Raw genomic sequence first — 22,778 nt, 5'->3', positions numbered from 1 at the left:
AACATTTGAGACATTTTACTCCATCCACTGGTAAGTCACTAAGTAGTAAATCAGACAGTCAGAGAATGAATGAGTCTAAGTAGTTATGTCTATTTCACACAGATACAAATCATCTGTAACAGTATCACAGGGACACAAAAAGCACTAACAGTGTGACTTCTGTCTTGCCATTGCAGCCCTGTCAGGAGCAGGAGCCACATACTGTAGCAGGTCTGGCTCTGCAGGGAGGCACGGCACTGCTCCGGGACGCTAATATATTCAGAGAGGGATCATTTACTTAAGGCTCGCATCCAAGGATCAGTCTGGTCTTCATTAGCCTCAATCTGACACGGATGTGAACAACATGTTGGCCTGCCCCTCCTCTCTCACTCTCTCTCTCCGTCTATCCTATTGAAGCCTCTTCTTTGATACCTGCACACACCAAATTCCTCTGGAAATATCACAGGTTTTTAGCATTCCACAGAGAACTTTACATTGCTGTACACTCAGGCTTTAATTAGACACTATTTGATCATTCAGCAGCTGGGCTTTATTACATGCACCAGTGTGGAGCGGCCTACTGCCAGGGCCTCTCAGTGTGAAGGGGCTCGCAGAGGCAAACACGAGAGCACAAGGGGCAAAATATGAATATCCACTATCCACACTTTCTTTAGATGATGTTAGTAGTAATAGTGGTGAGCATAACTGGACTTTGATCACAGCGTTCTAATGTTTTAGATAGAAACAGACATATAGTCAACATAAACAACCAACAAGATCATCTGCCAGTCCCTACTTTGATGCCGAGGAAGGTATACTAACCAACTAGTTCATTTTAAATGGTTTGCAATGGTAAAAAGCTATTTGTCACTTACCTTATGCATTGCAAGCCTCCTGTTTATTCACCACAATGAGTTTATAAGAGCTTTTTACAACTTTCAGGCCAGAGCAGTAATACTAACAACAACTAGCATGCTATCAACTCATTTCATGATTCACTGACAATAAAACGTTTTATAATTACATGCAGGCAATACAGGGCCGATTTATTTTGATCACAATAGCTACTTATACTTATGTATTTGTAGTAGAAGATGATTTTTGTTCAATATCCATGTGGAAAATTGGGTACCGGCCCTTTAACATAGTTTATATCGCAGCACTATTTTATTTGTGTCTGTAAAAATCTATGTACCAGATCATAACCAAAACGATGTGCACTTCATCAGAACGAGGTCAGAAGGAGCAGTGAAACAAACGTTAGCTTGAAGCAGGGTTTGGCTGCACAAAGGTGAGCCTGTTTTTTGTTTACACCACACAGCAGCCTTTGAAATTGTTTTGGTGTGTGCTGTCTGCCAGGGTCATTGTTTGTTTTTGACATGTTTATACACCACACAAGGAGTAATGACTTCTAGGATAGTCAGGTGACGCACGCAGACGATTTGCACTGTTCTTTACTCTTCAGATCAAAGTTTCTATGGAGCGGTCAAACTGAGGAGTATCAAATTTAACCTCTGCTCAAACTGAAGTTACCAAGCTAACATGGTCACATTTCACTATATTGTTCTAAATCAGGGAATAACATGGTTTCCACAGTAGATTGGAAACTATTTAACAAGTGAAAATGAGTCCTCTCAAAAATATAGACGCAACATAAACTTCTGCAAATTTAAGTCAGACTTATGATCGGCACAGGGCCTGTGTGAGTGACTTACAGTGATGTGGATCCACAGGATGGCACCGCTGCAGTCTCCTGGACACACAAAGAAGAGGGGACAAAAAATTAGTATCAGGTATGACAAGTCTGGTAATAAACAAATTTATTCACACCAGTCAAGTCACTGTAAGCATTGGGAACTTTTAATAACTGTCCTAGTAAAGGTCAGAAAATAATAAAATAACACTAGATTTAATAATGACTTTTCAAATCACAAGTGAAGCTTTTCCCAGACACTGTCTATCATTCAGTCATTGCCCTATGGCCCTGTGCCTTAGCGTCTTCCCTCCTTTCACAAACAGAGAGGAAAGAGACAGCGAAATGTGTTTCCTGAACAGGACGAGAGGTGGAAAAAGTCCATCCTGCCGTGAGCCTGGAGCCGTGGCCACTGGCCTTTCTGCAGAGGCAGCAAAAGTTCCCCCAGAGGGGAACAAGTGCCAACTCAAACAGGGCAGGCTCTGCTCTCTCATGTGGGCCTGCCTGGGCTTCCGGAGGGCTCGCTGCAGCTGGAGCTCTTTGAATAAAGGTAACAGCAATGTCACAGCTACTGTAAACTTGCTGCACCACTCCTGTCAGCAGGACGTTCCCAATCAAAGCAGAAACAACCCCACCTAAAACACAACACATTGTTGTTTTTTTCCACCGGCCAAGTTCAAACTTCCCACAAAGCACAAAGAGAGGGCAGCCACTGTTCCCTCCACATGCCAAACAAAATGCCAAGAGACCGACTGACATTCAGGCCTGCACTTTGAAAATGTGAGCAATTTGAAAATGATTAGAGCCTTATTTTATTGTTGCACTATATGACAGAGGAAACCAGAACAATCACGCCGACTGCCTTTTTCTGCTGAATTTAGAAACACTAATTAGTTTTGCTCTCATAAAGCCAACCTGAAAACGACCAATTAGAAAGTGAAAATGAGATGTATGAGGAAACAAGAGTATGTCATATCCACTGCTGAAGTCCCACATGGACAACTTTATAGCAATGACTTTGACACACACTCCATGATTGGCAGCACGCCTGCTGAACTCTGTGCATGTACAGTGCACTGTCTGACCAGTTTTACATCAAATAGTCAGCAGACGAAGGAAACTATTAGAGAGCAGAATGACCACATCAAACCGGGCCTGAGCAGACTGGCTCTACAGATGTCTGAGGAGACGCCAGGAGCATGTGGCAGCTCCACACCAACAGGCCGCGCTGTGGGCTGCTCTGGGCAGCTCTGGGCAGCAGGTGCCACTCTTTCCTCTCACATTAGCGACTCAGAAACATTCGAAGTCTTATGTGAAGCATGGTATAGGCAATATTTTTAGGCAGGACATTCACAGAATTCATTTCTGCTTATACATAATATAGTCTATAATTTATGCACCAAGCACATGAAATATCAACGGCCATGTTACTAAGTCAGAACTACATATGCTACACTGTGTAAGCGAGTTTCCTTTAAGCATACTTTAAATTCAATCCTTTCACAGTGAATTAGATTGTGTAAGGACAGTCATACCAAATTAAATGTAAAGTAGAAAATGGGTTTCTAATCCCAGTGCAAACAGTGGCTGGTGTTTCATCACTGTCGGTGTAAAGACGGATGAGCTGTCAGAGTCTTCTCTGTTCAGATCCAGCTCCTGGGCTGAGGAGCGGCTCACAAAGGCCAGGCTCGTGCTTCAGGCCTGCTCCTTTAGCTGGGAGGAAGTCTCCGATGCCATGCTGCTGCCAACGTCCTTGCAGCCAATGGCAGAGAGGCCAGTAAGTTCACATTAACTGCAGAGTGTAAGTGCGCTGAACATCTGCTCATGAATGAGAGCACTGCCCACTAACTCAGCGAGTTGAGGCCCACTGATGAAAAATTCAACCTTCTCCTCGTTGGCACGCTTGTTTTGCACTACTCTCCTGAGCCCCCAGAATTATATTAAGAGAATTTGAGCACGGCCTGGTGTATCTGAGAGAACAGCTGGCGTTGAACAGGGATCTGCCACTTGCTGAGAGCTCTGGGACTTCACATGGGATCTGCCTTTCCTGCACCATTTGTCCTTGAAGAAAAATATCAACGTTAAACAGCAGGTAATATGAGGAACGCAGAGGCTGTACAGCATGTGTGCCAAAAGGAGCCAGTTTAACCGATCGATACAGAGGGAGAAAAGACACAGGGCCAATGGTCACAATAAGTAGCCTCCTCTGGAGACTCATTCACTAAAGCTGTCCTTTGTTGGGCTTATTTAGCTCATTAGATGATTAAGGGCGAAGGAGCTGCCCCCAGACCCACAATATGGAATCTGACTAATCAAGAACAGACGACTTGGTTAAGTGTCAGGGAAAACACTCAATGATGCCTTTTATTGACTGCAATTATTAAGCCCACATAGACTATTTGTCAAATTAGGACAATATGTTACACGTTTTTACAGTTCTTTAAACCAAACTTCATTCTAAACTTGAAAACTAAACTAAAAATAAGTCAAAATATAATACAAAATATTATGGCTGGGCAGGTTAATGCTTTTTATCAAGTTAACTCAAAAAAATTTATTGTGATTAATTATTTTGTCACGTTTATGCATGTCACGTGGATCAGTCAATAAATCTGGATCAAAGAGCCCCGCTCCATTCTGTGAGCTGCTGTGCTCGCCTTTTCCTCTCTCTCCTCTCAACACACACACATACACACACACACACACACACACCCCCACACAGAGGGGGCGGGTCCATTGTGTCTGTGCACTGGACATGAGGAAGAGAGTCCTGCTGTACAGAGAACGCAACACACACAAGTCAAAGCTCTATCTGAGCTTTAAAACCATGCAAAAAGAGTCAGTGATCACGGAGAAATGTCCCGGTAAAATCAAGAGTGACGCTAAACACATGATTAAATTTGCACATGGAGGAATAATGATCTATCAGAGGAAATGTGCAGTTTGTCGCTCGTGTCAATCATGTTTACTTTGAAAACTATATGAAGATATTAACTTCTCACATGTTTAATAAACAGACAGCTGGTTTGAACTAGGACTGTAGCAGAACTGAACCAGGATTTAAGAAGGACTAAATCTGAGGACTGACCTTTACCAGACCTGAATCAGGACTGAAGCCAGACTCAGCCAGGACTCTGCCAGACTTTCACTGGGCTCATAGTGAGTAAAAAGGAGCAGCTACACAGGACAAACATTAGAGACTTTTGATTTGAAAAACAGTTTCTGTTTCAAAAGGTCAAATAACATTCAAATACTATATTTGATTATAGAGATTAGAAAAATAATAAAACAAGATAATACTGAGCCTTCTGAAATTGTTTGGATTAAATTTTTAAATAACTTGGTCAGATACACTGAAAAATCATATCCAAGTCAAAACAGCACAACACTGAGTGAAAACTGCACTATATTTAGGCTTAAATGTTAAAATAAAAAGCTACTTAGGAGCTAAAAACCCTTATTAAATTGTTGTTGTTTTTTTTTACTTTACAGACAACATGCGACTATTCGCGATTCATCACAAATTAATCATGTGATTAATCACGATTAAACATTTTCATCACTGTACAGCTCTAATTAATATAAAAACACGTATGTAGTGTCTTGAACAGCCGTCATTCTGAAAATGCAGAAATAATTTCCCTGTTAAAAAGTGCACAATTGGGGAAGTGATGAGTCCTCACAAAACCTAAGAATAACAGATTACCAAACCTTAATTTCACTTCTGTCTTTTGTGAAATACAGTTAACACATTTCTTGTTGTCAGCAAACAACAACACAACACAACGTTGACATGAGGAAACACTCCACCCACTGGGTTTCAACTAAATCTGTAAAAGTGCTTCTTCTGTTTTCATCTTTCGGTCCACGTACAAAAACCAAAAAGCTGCTGAACAGAAGACTCTAAATCAGACGTGTGAATATTGTATCTCGGCTGAAGCCCAAAAGGATGTAGGAGAGGAGCTCATTTAGCCAGTGACAAATGACAGCACTTTGTCTTCCTGACGAGACTCCTCCTTCATCAAATATCCAACTTCACATGGAAATAGGAAATCGCACATTAACGCCCTGACAAACAATTACAAGCGTGTCATTAACAGCAACCCAGGGCCTGCAACCATTAAAACACAATGTAGCACACTGTGTGACAATCAGGAGAGCAACACATGAAACGGCACTTGAGAAAATCTATCACAGAAAAAAGCTCTATGAAAAGAAGTGTCTGAAGAAAAATGTTAAGAGACACAAAGTCAGAACAATGCGGGACACAGCGCAATTATAAAAACTCATTTTAACACATAAATATAAGTATTAACGGTTGGAACGATACTGATTTTTAAAAATATATCAGCCAACGTCAATAGCTGCGTAATTTTATATCACCCATCCCAAAATAGTGTTATTCTTGTAAATGATTTTATGGCATATTCATTGATTTACTGAACTGTTTCACTAAAATAAACCCACAAACTTCACGTGTTTTCTTCTAGACAACAGAGAGACACTGTTAATGTGCAATTAAAAGTGAACATTCTCAAAGGGCTTGTGTGTAACTGATTTAATCACAGCATTAGTATCTTTTTAATACATCTCCAGTTGTCAGGCTGCAAATGAAAAAGCCCGCCCGAGTAAATATGACTCCTTACTTTTAACACAAACATTGTTGACACCTAATGTAATTTGAGCAGGACACCAAAGTGAAGGCACACCGGGCTCATATAATGCTCTTAATGAGAATTCCTTCCAGCTCGAGACCTCAGCCAGATAGCCATAATGCACGGCTTCTCTTTTTAATAAAATAATTGTTACAGTTATTAAAGATGAATCTCATCACAGTGAGATGACAAAATAAGTCATTACCAAAAGCATGTCTTTATATAGCATGTAAATGATGAATGGTTAGTCCCGCCTGAGGGAAATAAACGCACAATAAGAGCTTCAGATTAAATATGTGCTGCTCTTTTAAGGTAAGAAACAGGACGATTGTTGGGAATCAAACGCCACATGCAAAAACTGTTGGACTTTCTCTACTGTAAATATAATGTCACTGATGAGTATATTAGACTACAATACATTTTATAATAGATGTCACACGTGTAAAGAATTAAAATCACGTAAACTACTGGGTTAAATAAGGACAGTGTCAGAAGAGCCAGAATAAACTGTGATCATTTAAGTTGCTTTAATTTTCAATACAAGCTGTCAGGATATTTCACCTTTATCTTTCAATAATATTTCCTCATTGGCACAAGAACTAATAAAGTAAAGTAGGGATGGACAGTATATGTGTGCAATCAAATATTACTGGAGGATTTTTTTCATATATAAATTTTGAAATATCGAGCTTGTTTTTGTTGTTTTTTTTCTAAGCAGCTCCAGTTTGTGTGCGCTCATGGAAGTCCCCAGTTCATACGAAAATAACGCATCTTAGTGACTGAATGTTATTGTTTTAATATATATCTGTATAAGTCATATGTGTGTATGGACCAATCAGATTAGTGTGAGACTCTGGTGTGAGACTGTGAGCGGGCTGGGCCACATGTGTACAAACCACCCCCTTCCCGTTGTCTGACTTTATTTATGTATTCAAAAGAGATCATTTACAGTGATGGCATGGAAACTTCCCAGCATGCCTTTTAACCTGTCGTTTTTCACTCTCTCCGCAGCAGGATGTCCAGAGGAAATGCTTTATTAAGATCCTGCCGACATGAAGAGCCGCTGTGACTTACTAGTGCATTACTGTCTAAAAGCCAAAGTTATTTAGACCAATAAAAGGCTAATATATTGTTGGAGTGGAATTACACAGAAGTTATCTCTGCCTTAATAACATCACCGCAACCCCTGATGTTGTTTAGATCAATAAAGCCCATTAAAGTACAGACCTCAAGCTCAGATAAGGGTGCACTGCCACAGCAAAATACTGCTCACTGGCTTCAGAGAGAGCAGAGGTCTTTCTCTGGCAAGAAAAAGGGCTCACAACAAGACTGACACTTTATACCCTTCTACTTTAAATCTACTCAAGTCTATAGGCTGTATCCCTGAGTCTCCTCAGGGCACATAAACAAGTGGAAAGATGCTAATGGCTTTTAGATACACGTCTGCTTGTGTAAAAGTGTAGGAGTGAGAGAGAAGCTGATGTCATGGCAAATGTGAAACTATTTATGCTCATTTATAAACACATGCAAAGGCAAGACTATTTTTCGATACAAACATGTGATGGCTCTACTGTTAAAATGAGTGACAGTGTAGTCTGTACTACAAACCATGTGTTTCATTTTGTTTCAAGTCTTTTTTGTTGCAAACATTACACTCTGTAATGTGATTTAACTGAGTTTACACAGTGATGCAACAGTGGGTTATGTGCCTGTTATATGTTATAAGGCCATAGGGTCTGTGGGGAAAACTTTGTCTAAAAAATAGGTTTAAAAAATGAAACTCCTCTTTCTCACCAAATATATAACTCCGGTGGATTAACCATGAGAGTAAAATAGCTTTTATTGAAATGATTCATAAACTGTGCTTTCCATGCTCGTCTCATTCTTACTGGTGTCCACCAGGTGTTGCACTAAATCATCCCTGTAACTATAACTGTCCAGCAGCTGCATTGACCACAGCCTGGGCCCTCCCCCAGGACCTGCCTCAGATGGAACGATCCTGTCCATACCTCACAATGAAGAGTACACATGTCAGAAACAGAAATAAGTTCAAACGTGCCAGTAAATAAAGTGGTTTGACTGAGATATTGCACAAAACATGAATGCACTGTAAAATACAACAGCACAGGGGACTACACTGCAAGTTCAATTATTTATAATCTATTTTACAGCCTTTTTTTATTTAATTCTAAACTATATGCTCAATATTAAAATTGTGCATATCTCCAAAGTAGTAACTGTGATATAATCCTTTTTCGATGTATCTCCCACCTCTAGCACACGTGCCTGTAAATTGCAACACAAAGAAACCCCACAGTCCTCTACAGGAAACCACAGAAAGAGTATTGACGCTATCAATATAAACATGTGAGAAACAAACAAGCTGTTTTTTTTTTGTTGTTTGGTTTTTTTAACGTACACTGTGTACCCAGTGCCTCAGATAGTGTCAATAGGAAGTTTACGGCACTATGAAGCAACAGAGCAGAGAGGACTTTTTCAATTCAGTACAGCCCTGTTCAACAGGAGGATTTGGCTCATAATTTCAAATGACTTATTATTTAACGTCCTGGGACCTGGTGTCCACATATGTGGACAACACATTTTGGGTTTTCTAGGCCACAGTGCACATTTTCAGAAGACATGTTCAATTTAGAATATTTTTAAGAGTTTAGAATGTTCAGAATATTTGTATTTATTTTTATTTTTTGTAAAGGCACATGTCTCCTGCTCCTGTCTGCAGCTCTTCACATGAGACACATTGTTCCAAGAGGCACAATTGTTGTTTCTCATTTTGTTTTTACTCAGGACAAACATTGCTGTGTTCAGGCACTTTATAAATATTTTTTGCAAATGTATTTATTTATTGGTTTATTTGACAGGGACAGTGTACATTAATAGCACTGCTGCAAATGCACCAGAATTAGCCAAAAGGCTATTATTCATCTGTTGTCCCTGGACAGATGGCAGACCTGTCTCCCTAAATCATTATTCAAATGTTTTATCAATATGACTAAAACATAGAACGAATGTCCTCATATGTGGACATCATTTTTTCTCAGAAACTACAGAATGCAAAGAGGTAATTCTTTGTTTTGACACTCATCAAGTCCCAATCAGCCCAAATAACACAGAGAAATTAATAAAGCATGTGCCTTGCAAGAGCTCAGGTCTGAAGAGTTTAAAATGATGTACTTCTGTACTGTCAAAATGAACCCAAACCTGGTTTTTGGCCATACAGAATTTAAACTACTCTCCAGACCATGTGGAATCTGGATCATCGGCTTCATCCTCAGACAATAACAACATTTTTTATAGCAAAATAGAGCCAAGCTTTTTTTTTTTTTAATTTTGCTGAAAACTTTGTAAAATTACTTAGGCAGTTATGGTAGGAAGCTAATACATTTTATGAATATAGTAGGTTGTCACACGTATCGAAAATCAGATATTAATCAATACTAAAACTAGTATGGAATCTAGATACTCATTTGAGCAGGTGTCAATAGTAAAAAAGTCACATTTAAAGGACAGAAATGAACCTTTTCTGAAGCTTTAGAATGATCTTGAGCTGTATCAGAACAAGTATAAGACACAACCATGGACCACTATGGAACATACTTTGACAATGGGATTACACAGGTATAAAACCACATGATAATATAAATAAATAAACACAATTATTTATCATGGTTTGGAAATGGTATTGAGAATCGAGCCGATTCCTTAGCATCAAAATCAAGTTCAAAATCTAATTCAACACTAGAATTATACATTTGTGACACTTTTTTGTCTTAAAAGCCTATGTAAAAAAAAAAAAAAAAAGCGCTTTATACTTTGGATTATAACATTACTGTGAATTCTATATTGCAATAACACAAAAGGATCGACTCTGACAGTGTGATATTAACCAACAATAACTGCCTCATAGTCAAATATTGTGTTAAAAGCAGAAAAGCAGACGGGAGAGGGAGGGAGAGGCGCTCAGAGTGAAAGCATAAATAAAACAGGCACATCTTTTACCTTCTTCAATTATGAGCCTTTTGACATGCAAGCTGAGCGCAGTGTAATTAACATCTCAGGAGATAATGGGGTCGCTACTCACTGATCAATCTCACACATATATTATCTGCTTTTTCACCCAATCCTGCGTCCTGTTTTGCTACTCACAGAATGTAGCCGGCAACACACTTTTTCATCAGTTTAGGGCGGGGGCATTTAATAAAAGTCTGTTAATAAGCCTAATGACTCATCCAATTGAGCTCATCTTCCAAAACATCAATTAGGCTAAGGCTGTGTGCAGCATTAGCACACTCCATGCTGGGCACTGTGCTCATGTGAAATGCAGGTTTGATTAAACTCGCAGTGCTGATGTAATCCACCATGTCATGTTTCAGAGGGAAAATAACACTGTATGAAAGAGGCATTTGTGTGTCACCAAAACAGATAATACGACGAACGGGTTAAATATATATAAATAATGTATATAAATGTACACTATCGCCAAAAAAATGAATGAAGCTATTGCAGGTATTTTTTTAAAGAGCTTAACACATGGAGATAGATACGTTTTATGTCATACTGTGGAATTTTATAGCCAATGGAACAATATTTCTATGGAAACAAGAAAGAATAAAAAGATATAGAAGTCAGTCACAGTAAGGATGCATGTTTTTTTTTTTAATGCAAAAAAAAAAAAAGCTTTTATTTTAGTGTCTTATTTGGCAAAAAGTTACATACTGTGTGGTGATTTCATATATGCATTCATTTTTTTTTAAATACTTTTTTTCATCATTTTAAAATGCACATTAAAGAACGTCTGTAATAAAATAATGTAAATATGTCAGATTACAGATAGCAAACTAATTTGCATCTGTAGTTTCACTCTCTAGGCAGATAACAAGACGGGTAATTTACAACATACAAATAGAGGATTAGGAAATGTTAAAAAGTAAGTTTTTGGCTAATGGTTACAGTGTCAGGTAACTTTTGCCCTAATTTTGACTTTTTGTGGTCAGGGTTTAGTTCTGAAGTTTTGATATTGACAGTTTAACTAGTAATTCTTTTAGTTTTAAATACATTTTGCTAAACAACATTAATATCACAGTGTTTGCCATAATTGTCACATTTCTTTCTCACATACAACCCTAAAATTCACATCCTAATCACTGCTCCTATTGTTACAGGCACAATTAATCTATTTAAAATAATGTGTTTGTTAACAAAAATATTAAAAAGTTTCATGTTTGTTCAAAGTACCAATGTCTCGCTTTGTGACAGTGATAAACTGTTCATTAAAAAAAAAGGGAGGAAAATTAGACACAAAAACAACATGGCTTACCTCATCACTAACCTGCCACATTAATGCAACAGGACAACGAGGAAGTCATGGTTCATTTACACTTGGGTGGTACGCTGTAATATCTCACAAAGGAAGAAGTTGTATGTCGTGTGATGACTGTTCTGCAGTCAAAGAAAGTACAATGTAATTACAAGGATTTACACACCTTGCACTCCCACAACCACTGCTTTACAAGATGGATTCCTGGCAATAAAGACAACTACTTTGAAAGACAGCAGGGCGCAGGTTTTAGCAAGTTTCTGTCTGTCTCATTCAAAGTATGTTAGCTTTGGCTTTGAGACTGAATCCAAATTAATTAATTCAGCACACATAATTATCAAATAAAATATATAAACCACTGAATCAGTCCCATCAGTCTGTAGAAAATAGACTTAAGGTTTTCTAGATCTATAGATACAGCCATGTGCCATTTAGTATTATATGAATTAGCTTTTCTATGTTTGGACTGACTATAAACTATTTTTTCCATTCCTGTTTGGACATTGCAGTTGGACGATCAAACTTCAAATGCATTGAGAAGAATTGACAACACGACTGAAATAAAAACTGACAAACTAAACACAATAAACACATTTCAAAACATGTTTGTACAGATGTAAGCTAAAGTTTGCAGAATGAGATATTTTGTTTTTTGGGTTTTTTATGGTACTTCTATGATTACAGCGTCTGAGATTTGATAATTGCGTCTATTCAAAGAGTCATTTTGTTTCAGTTGTGATTAATCTTGCAGCCATCATTCCTGTTACACCTTTGACTGAAAAACCTAGGGTTTTTTTGTGCCTCTTAACAGCTAAGCATCCAATCGCCTCTAAAGACATTCATTGATGCGTTCCCCGGCCTGCAGCCTCCCTTGCCAGTGACCTGTGATGACTCTGGTCCACCCCTAGAGTCCGGCAGGAAGGCATGCTGAGTGAGCTGTGTGCTGCTGCCTCCAGACCCAGTCTCTTACACAATGCAGGAGATGGCCCCTCCCTATGGGCCCACTTCCCATTCCTCATCAGACCTGAGGACTGGAGCTCAGGGTGGAGATGAGAAAGATGGCAGGAGGTGTTGGGGGGAAGAGGAGGGAACAGCACATCCTGCGTGAAACCGCATCCTGAACAAGCATCGCTGCCTCTGACTGTAAATAAATACTCTCTCCTGTACGCCGCTTCCGTCAACTGTCACCGCCTCGGCTCCAATCACCTTCAAGTCCAAACAGGAAAGTGCACAGAGGCCGGGGAGATGGCAGATATGAGCTTTCATTTGCTTCTGACTGCACTTTAGTCCAGCCACACATTGCTTCCTATCCTTTGCTCTGACCAGTGGCCCGGCCCGCTCCAGAGCCTGAGTCCTTCCTGTCACCTTTCATTAGCACATTATCCAGGAGAAGGTTCCCTTAAGCCCCTTTTATGGACTATTGTGTCAGACACTTTGAGCCACGAGTCGTATCCTCAGAGGAGCCGTGCTGCCGTGTTACCTGTGAATCCCCTGTGTATTATCAGACAAGCATCAGGACAACAGAGCAAGGCCAAAGCAACAGCTGACGCGTGCTGAAGTCCTACACTACATCACACTACTCTGCACCGCAACATACAGTGAAAATGTGTCAGTCAGGAAACAAGCCACTTTTGCAAATCCCAAGTGTTATACAGAAGAACGACAATTTAGAAAACAAAAACATGAATGAAGAACCAAAGCCTCTTGGGACATTTTGTCATACGATTTGACTGGATCTATTTGACTGTCACAGTTTCAGTTTCTAAACTTTTACTCGCATGCAACTGAATTTATAAAATGGACTCCACATTGGCGTAAATGTAAATGTGCAATTTACGTTTTTCCTTGAAATAAATGTAACTAAAATGAACTCCATGGCACATAGAGTGTATATTAAAAAATCCATTTAAGCTGTACATTTTAACAGTTCTGCTGTGACTTCAAATTAACTAATTTCAGCAGACAAAGCTTCTTGAAACGTTCGGTGACATCACAGCACAGTGTTGTCAGTGCTTTCACCTCACTTGCATGGTTTTATTCCACTTGAGTGACTGAGCTGAAAATGGCATACAGCTGCTGACTGCGGCGCATCAGCATCTGGTCAAACTCTGGAAACAGCCACAAGCCACTGAAAATCACACAGGGGACGCAATAAAGATGTAACAATATCCAAATCTCACAGGAAAACTTGCCCGATGATGCAATAGTTATTGCACTAAAAAAGTAAATGTATTATTGTGAGGAGGCTCTTGGTTTTGTAGAAATAGTCCTTTACTGCAATCACAGCAATCATTCTGAGAGTTTTTGATTTTGGAATATACTTAAATCCCTGTTCTGCAATAAAAGCAACATATTTTCTAAACACATTCAAAAAGCAAATACAAGAAATGTCAAGAAACAAAAACAGTATTTATGGAAAAATGTAACAAAACTAATTGGTATTTTCTTTAAATATGACTAAGACTATAAATATGTCTTTTATAGATAACACAAACCTTATATCACATTTTTTAAGCCAACATTAAAGTCACTATCAGTCTTTATCGACTGGATATTGTGCCAGACTTATATAAACAGTAAAAGGTTTTCAGTATTAGAGCCTAACTTAAAGTATTAGAGCCTAATTGCAGCAGAAAAGCCTTGATAGGAGCACACAGTCAGTGGGTGAACACATCCCTCCACAGGGCAGAGTCTGCTGCACACGCCGGGACCTGCCCGCGGCTCCCTCGTGTGTTTATGCTTTATCCTCCGGACCCCCGATTGTTGTTCATTTCCTGAGTCAAGACAAAATAAGCACATAAAGGCCAAAATGTGCTCCCTGGCCTTCAACCACATCACAGCGTTTTTCCGCATAAGTGGCTAACCACAGATAATTATACAATTAAAACAATTTTCCGCATCTATCTGTCAGACTGATCTAATTCACCATTTGAATGACACTAATGGAGCAGCCCTCTTTCTCTCTCCTTCAAGCTACAGTCTGTGCCTCAGGACCACACTTTTGATAGATGCAAAAGATTTAAAGGGTACAGATATGTTTTACAAAAAGTGAAACAACTAAAGACAATACAGATTCTTAAATCTCATACACACTTCATATTAGCAAAAGCCAGATTCACACAGATGGTGGGTGTATAAAGGATCTGTAGATCCTTCATCTGGAAATCTTGCGTTGCTGTGCAGCCACAGAGGACAAAAAACAAGGACCACTGAAGGAAGCATCTGAACACAGTGGCTCCAGTTAATGTTTATGAGCTGTGTGATGAGGAACACCCATCCATTAGATATGGGCCGCCCTATAGCTGCTTTGGTACAAGACAAGAGTCCTAACAGCAAAGAGGAAACGCTCCCTTTTATGGCTGCAGAACACCGACGCAAGCCAGTGACCACAAAGCCCACTGATTAGGCACTAAGTATAAAGCAGAGCAGCACTGGAGATATGGACCTCTTCAGGAACAATGACAGCACGAAATAACCTGGTCATGAGCTCGTGATTAGAGACAGACCGATATATTGGTTGGCCGATATATTGGGCAGATATTTGTACTTTTTACAGCATTGACCTTAAATTTCCAGCACAGACTGATATTTAGTTTTGGCTGATCTTCCTAAAAATACACACAAAGCTTCATTTGAATATTTGGTGAGAACAGATAAATGCTCAAAATGTGACTACACAGCTCTTTTATGGGTTTTTAGTGAAACAGGACATTGGGTGAGTTTATAGTGATTTTAAATTGCATAATATGGGGAAACTAATCGAAATTGGAACAACATATCGGCCCAAATATATTGGCAGAGCTTATCGGGCATCGGTTGTTCTCGATTCTAAACAATCAGTATCGGCATCGACCATGAAAAAAAACATATCAGTCGATCTCTGCTCGTGATTCACTAAACACACACGCTTAGCCATGTATTTCTAAATTAACAACATTTCCTATCCTATGTTTAGAGGTTTCCTAATGGACATGTTGTGTAATGCATTGCTACAGTGAGACAGAGGTATTGCTGTGAAGTTAAAAACACGAGCTGACATAGAGATTACAGAGATTGTATTCAGACAGAGGAGCCAGGAGCCTGCTGGGCCGCTTCATCACCGTACATGCCCCCCTCGCTGCTGGGGACGGCAGGCAGGAGAAGGACTGTTCTTCGCAGAAACACATTTAATTGCACGCAGATTCCATTACCTCTGCACAAATGTCACATTCTCTTCTGATCAGGGGGCACGGCTGGCACACAGCCAGAGCACAGTGCACCGAGGATTGAGCCAATCAGGGCAGAGGGAGCAAGTAGAGGTGAGCGCAGGGACAAGGTACAGCACACAGCAGACATTAAAACCAAACTGGTCGTGAATGTAAGCAGCTGACAGTGCACACTCATCACAGGAGCTGCATTTTAAAATTTATAATAAACCTAAAAACATTGGCAAACCTTTGACAAGCTAGTTGGCTGAAAGTACTACTTTAAAAATGATCACCCGCCGATTTTATATTTCTTTAATCTTGCTCTTCTGTATTTCATTTTAAACAGATTTCTGAGGGCAGTACAAAGGCATTGTGCACTTTGATATAGTGTTTGTTCAGTTATAGTAATTAGAGTGCAAAAATCCATTTAAATAAATAATGTTTAACAGAACAGAGGCTCCTGACAATGCCATATTCTAACACCTGAAATGTGCCAGTTCTGCGTACAAATCCCTATTGGGCCGCTATGTCGGGTTTAATGTCTTGTTCATTTGGCCTTTCAATAGAAATCGCTCAAAATTTTGAATGAAGCTTTGGGCGTAATTTAGGTTACCAAAATGACTCATGAGTAATAAGAATATTCTAAGATTCTAATTGACTGTGTTTCAGTACTAGACGAGGAGCACACAGATGAGCGTGTGAAAGGAGCGCTACATACCCTGATCACTGGTGCAGGACGGGCCACTGCTCCATTCCTCCAATCAGACTTCAGCTTGTAGTCCTGAGGGCGGGACCAGGAGGGTTTCAGAGAGGCCACAGACCCAGAACACACACCAGCAAAGAGAGAAGGAAGGGGAAAGGTATGATTACAAACAGGAAGAGAAAGGTGGGGAAAGCACCTGGTCTGCCTCCTGAACCCACAAGTTCAAAAATGACATCAGAAAATGTTAAAAATGTGAGCAAACTCACACTGAAAGCACGTCCAAGTGCAAATTTACGCTTAGATTTCAGGATGTAAATGAATTTGTGGTAATAATACGTGCTTCTCACAATCTACTTACAATACTAAACAATAAATACCAGGCAAAAGATAAATGTGTATCAAAGATAAAACAATGATAACAAAAAAATAATTGAATGTGACTTCTCAAATGAGACACTGCAGGTGAATAGGAAAAAGATCTGCAATTCTGATATCTCAACAGTTTACTTAAGAAAAATATGTTGATTTTCATCTGTTATTCTTTTCATAAAAATACAGCATTTTATGTGCCAAAACTGACCATATTTGGGTCATACAGATCTGCAAAATGGATAGAGCCAGGGTTAAATGTCCTGCTTTAGTTTGTTGACATATTTGATGTATTTGTCACATATAAATCTATGGATGCAAGTTAATTAAATGAAACAGGAAAGCATCTGTAGGGGCAGACTGGACAATGCTGTTGTTTCCTCGTGAAAGTTTATACACTGAGGCTCAGTGACTTATCCACCGAGCCAGAGGTCAGAAGATCCAATCCCACTCAGCCCAAGTTCTGTTGTTGTTTTTAAACAAGACACTTCACTCACCTCCTAGAATAAAATGTGAATGAGTGACTGGTGGTGGTTAGAGGTAAATTCTACAGATTGGCAGCCTCACTTCTGTCTGTCTACCCCGGGGCAGCTGTGGCTACTGAAGCAGCTTAACATCACTGAATATGAAGTGGATGAATAATGATTACAGTGTAGTGCTTTAAGAGGCTCTGTCAAGCCTGTAAAGCACATTACAAATGTAAGCTACTATTATTATGATTATTATTATCATAATCATTATTATTATTATAATAAGTGTTCATATGTATTCAAATAAACTAATGTACAGATTCCATGGACTTGCAGACACTGCTGATGGCACAGATGAAGTAAATGAGATTATACTTTTGAGTGTAGGCAGTGTTACAGCGGCCTGTTGTTACATGTGCTGTGGCTCCAGACCACAGCAAACATGGGCTCCTGTTTAATTGGATCGTCTAACTCGTGTCAGTCAGAAAACCTGTGGTCACACTGGTCTTAAAACTGTCACACACCAAATCTGGTAGACCACATTGAACATCATGTTAGTAAGTGTAGAGCTATTGCAAAAGGTTTTGCAGACAAAAATAAGAAATATAAAATATCTAAAATATAAAATATCTCATAATCTTGTGTGAGTCCTGCCTGTGCAATTCTTTGTCAGGTTTTAAAGGATTAAACAAAAGCCTAAAAGAGAAAAAAAAAAAAAAAAAAAAGAAAATCTCCATTGCTTTGTAATGTCTTGTTTGGAGCTGAGTCACTTTTTATTTTGGCTAATAAGTCTGTCCACTTCACTACAAAACACTACGAATAATATGGATACCACCAAGACAGGTTTTTTTTAGGACACTTTAGTGGTCACCTCTCCACACTGAGTCCAGCCAGAGTTGAGGAGGAGCATGGAGCGGCACCACTTAGAGCCATTGGTTCTGTATTGGATCAATGGTCTGGCCCATTAGGTTGACTATTCCCTCTTCCCCATCTAATCCGAGCTGCGTCTGTGGACCACCCCGCGCTGACCCATGCTACTGGGGACAATTACAACAGAGTGGTCTTTCAGAGCCCGACCCGACGCCCACTTGACCCGGTAGTGTAAAGACGCAGAGGAGATCCACATGATTTAAACTCCTCCCCAAGACGTGCTGACAAGGTTAGAGGGTCAGCGCAGACATTAACAGGTCAGTGTGCGGCCCACTTGGGAACAATTACTCCCAGTCACAGCTAAGTGGACACTTGATTGAACACGACGCAGGCAGGACACACTTCCCACAGATAACAATCCCCAGAGCCATTTAGGATAAAAAGCCCTTGTGATGCAGCCTTTATGGGCAAAATTCATCTTCCTTTTCCCTTTTAAAAGAATGTGAGAGTGTGATCGAGAGCCATTCTCAGGGAAAGATGAGTCTCTCAAAGCATTACCATTTTCTAGCAATACTAATAGCTGCTTATGGCACAGAAACAATTACAAGGTGACTTGGAGAAAAAGCCAAACACTGGGACAAGATTTCATATTTCATGGAGGAAAAATGTCTTACTTGCATTTGCGACAACAGCAATAACCGATACATCTCCAAGCTCATATTCAATTAGCTCCTTCTTTTTCTGCACAACCTTTCACCTTATGGCTGTTTGACCCCACTTTCACTACAATGAGTAAAAGTTCGCCCCAAACATCTGGCGTCTTATATGAGCTAACAGCTGAGTTAACCCTCTCGAGTCTATGTGACAACTCCACAGCAAATGTTTCATCATGATGTGTGGGAGGACACTCACTGAGCACAAACAGTATTTGTGGATCATGTTTTGTACACAAATGTGGCTTATCAATACTAGGACACCTTACATGTACATTTGCATAATCTGTGTTGTTTGTGCTTTGTTTTCTGGGCTCTGTGTCTCCATGTTGTTCTGGTACAATGGTTGTTATTCGCTGGTGACACTTCTCCAGAACCAAGCCAGATGCAGCAAAGAAAGGATATTTGTAAATTCTTAAGAGACTAAGGGCTGGTGGTATCGTGCCCTGAATGGACCACAAAGATCAAAAGAGATATTTCAATCTGAGGAATATTTGTTTTTCCAGATGATAGAAGTACATCTAAGAAATAATTAAACTTTACTTTATTGCTCTTGAACATGTTAAAGGTGCCTGGAGTCTGTTAAAGTGGTTACTGATATTTTAACTGCATGAAATTACATTTATCGCCAAGCCCAGTCCTCAGCCCACTTACACCAAATAAGTCTTGCATAATGTTGTGCATCACTCAATTTACAATCAACACATTGTAATTATAAGACCAACTCTTTCATTATAATTATTATGTGATAATGGTTGAGCTTACTAACTGTCAGAATGCAGTAAAATGACTGGAAGGTGACAAAGAGATCACTCCACTGGAGAAAAGAAGCTAGAATCATACATGTTTCCATCCAGGAACAGCCCAAAACAGGTTTAATCAGAGACAAAAAGAACACGTCTTTCAGGTCCAGATGGAAGTAGCCACAGATGTACAGTGTCTGGGTAAATCAGAGCAAAGATGCAGGTGGAAATTATCTGTGAATCAAATTTGATTAGGTTGCATTGCTATGGTTTTGTTCAGTTACTCCTACTTTTTGTATGATGTAACACTTTTAAATACTAAACAATAAAACCATTCACAAACTGTAACAGGAGTATAATTAACTTGTTTTGTCATATAACCAGTCGTGTAGATTCCTGTCTACAGTTCAAAGTCTAGATAAACTTGTTGCTTCAGTATTCACATGGTCTGTAAACTACAAGGCGGTGTATGTACAGAGTAAATTATTTACTTGTGTCACACAGTAGGTGTGTACTAGCATGAATCACCAGCCCAGTGAAAGACTATGAGCAACAGTCTGTACAATTGTTTATATATTGCAGAGACTCAGGTTGCTCCAAAACAACATTATCTCATTTGTTGATAAAGATAAAGAAGACGCTTCGCACATCGTATTTCTGAAGCCAGGTGCATAACAGAGCATGTACCTGACAGAAAAACCTGCAGGCGTATAGTCCTGACGATATGTGTGACTGGGACATGTGAATGTCAATAAACCAGTTTAGGTCTATAGGAAGACATTTAAATTGAATTAGCCATTTAGCCCCTTCGGTGCAAGTGTCTGTAGGGTTTAAGTACAGTAGGTTAACCTACCCACCTCCAGCTCCACTGCCATAAGAACTAATTACCATGTCTGAGTGCAATGAGTCTGCAGTATTCTTTAATAATAAGGTTCAGGACATTAAAAGTGCCATCAATGCCACAACGCAAATAACAACCCAGCACCCAGCACCCACCTAGACACTGAGAGCTGACTCACTTAGCACCTGTAACTGACAAAACTGTCACCAGTCTGAGTTCACCTACATGCTGCCTTGATGTGTTACCCACTAGATTTCTAAAGTCTGTGCTCAACAGTTTGCTGTCACCATTCGCTCACATATTTAACATGTCACTTCAATCTGGAACATTCCCAAGAGCTTTGAAAACTGCGGTTATCAAGCCTCTCCTAAATAAGAGCAGTTTTTAGGCAAAGTCCTTAAAAAAGTTGCTTACCAACTTATTAACTTTCTCCAAATGAACAATGCTTTTGATGTTTTCCAGACCCACCACAGTACTGAGACTGCTCTTATCAAGGTGACAAATGACATCTGCTTGAACACTGATGCAGGTAAAATCTCAGTCTTAATCCTGTTAGATCTGAGTGCTGCTTTTGACACTGTGGATCATGGGATCCTCTTACAGAGACTAGAGGACTGGGAGGGCATCTCTGGTACTGCACTAAACTGGTTCAAGTTCTATCTAGAAAACAGGGAGTACTTTGTTGAAATTGGAAAAAGTGTCTCATAAAATGTCCCTGGCCTGTGGGGTCCCCCAGGGGTCAATCCTGGGACCCCTGTTGTTCAATCTCTACATGCTGCCATTAGGCCAGTTAATACGCAGCAATAATGTGTCCTACCACAACTCTGCAGATGACACTCAGATCTATGTCTCACTGAACCAAGACTAAACCAGGACTAAACATGGGGAATCAAAAAATGGGGAAGCGTTTCAGGTTTATGCAGCTAAAACTTGGAACATTCTTCCTGAAGATGTGAGACAGGCCTCTACTCTATGTTTAAATCCAGGCTCAAAACAGTTCTGTTTAGCTGTGCATATTACCGAAAGGTTTTCATTCTGCACTTTTCTCCTTCAATGTTAATTTTATGATTATTATTTGTGATTATTTATACGTTGGATTTGTTTGTATTGTGATTTAATGTCTTTCTTATTCTGTAAAGCACTTTGAATTACTTTGTGTATAAATTGTGCTATACAAATAAACCTGCCTTGCCTTGGCTTCGCACTGTCTTATTCGTAGGTCATGATTGTCTCCTCTCGGGGGCAGGGGAACCTGTTTGATGTTGTGCTGTGTTTGTGTTGAAATGTACCACGATGGGCATCCTCTGTCATTACGTCTTACAGAGCTTTTATGTTCACTGATCCTCCGCTTTAATTTCCTTGTTGTTTTACTGACATAGGCCAAACCGAAGACACATCGTAACAAATACACTACATGTGTAAAGGCACAACTGATCATGCATTTTATGAAAATCTTTTTCCCAGTATGAGGATGTTGGAAATTTTTTGTTGTGTTGTTGCACTGTGAGCAGCCACCACAACGATAATGAGAGTGGAAGTGTTTGTCCAGATAACGCTGCATAACTTGCATGTCCAAAATCTCATCTCATTTGTTGAAATGGGGTGTTACTTTAGGCCTGATAGCAGCGTGGATTTGCAGTTAATAAAAGAAAAGAATCACCAGCATAAATCTAATAGTTTGGTTGCATAAAACCATATTTCATTTCAACTGCTTCAGTAAAAATGGATATCGCAGCAGTTACCAGTTTACTTAAATGGTCATCACCTTTTCCATTGCTGGGACTCCATCAGGTTTAACTGAACACTTCACTGTGCCCTGGACCACTATTGATAAAAGATCAGAGTCACTAAAAGAGAGGAAAAGAGTGGAAACGATACAGGATTTTCATCTGCCATCCATCTCCCATTCTAATGTAGCCATTATGCTCTAAAAAGAGACTGCTCATCTATTCATTTTATGGGGCATTTGCAAAAAGATGACACTGCAAGAGGGCTGGTCAGACTGATTAAAATTCTCTGAATTAGCCCCTCAATCAGAGAGCATCAGAGCGTATATGAAGTACACAGAAATGCATTCAGCTCCGTTTTGTATATGAAAAGATTGATTTGGTCAATGCGAGACATTCTCACTGTGAGGAAGCGATTAGCCATCATATTAAAGCGCGCTCATCATAATACACAACAAGAAAAGGCTTTTAGAAAAATAAGCAATAACTCCCA

At 39.6% G+C, this 22,778-nt stretch overlaps 1 protein-coding gene across 7 annotated transcripts in view; it reads right to left on the bottom strand.

Annotated features, from left to right (window-relative positions):
* foxp1b (forkhead box P1b) overlaps nt 1-22,778 on the bottom strand; it is a 158,804-nt gene that overhangs the window by 127,016 nt on the left and 9,010 nt on the right. For 3 of the 7 annotated variants that reach the window (XM_055222178.1, XM_055222174.1, XM_055222179.1), the window contains exon 3: nt 1,695-1,732. The exons of 1 other annotated variant lie outside the window; for it this stretch is intronic. The gene's annotated coding sequence lies outside the window, so the exon portion shown is untranslated. Of the gene's footprint in view, nt 1-1,694; nt 1,733-16,567; nt 16,666-22,778 lie in introns of those variants that run through there. 3 more of the 7 variants (XM_055222175.1, XM_055222176.1, XM_033967206.2) reach the window with 2 other exon arrangements.

This window comes from Periophthalmus magnuspinnatus, chromosome 5 (assembly GCF_009829125.3).
Source record: "Periophthalmus magnuspinnatus isolate fPerMag1 chromosome 5, fPerMag1.2.pri, whole genome shotgun sequence".
NCBI lineage: Eukaryota > Metazoa > Chordata > Actinopteri > Gobiiformes > Gobiidae > Periophthalmus > Periophthalmus magnuspinnatus.
This window is presented reverse-complemented; position numbering and strand designations above follow the sequence as displayed.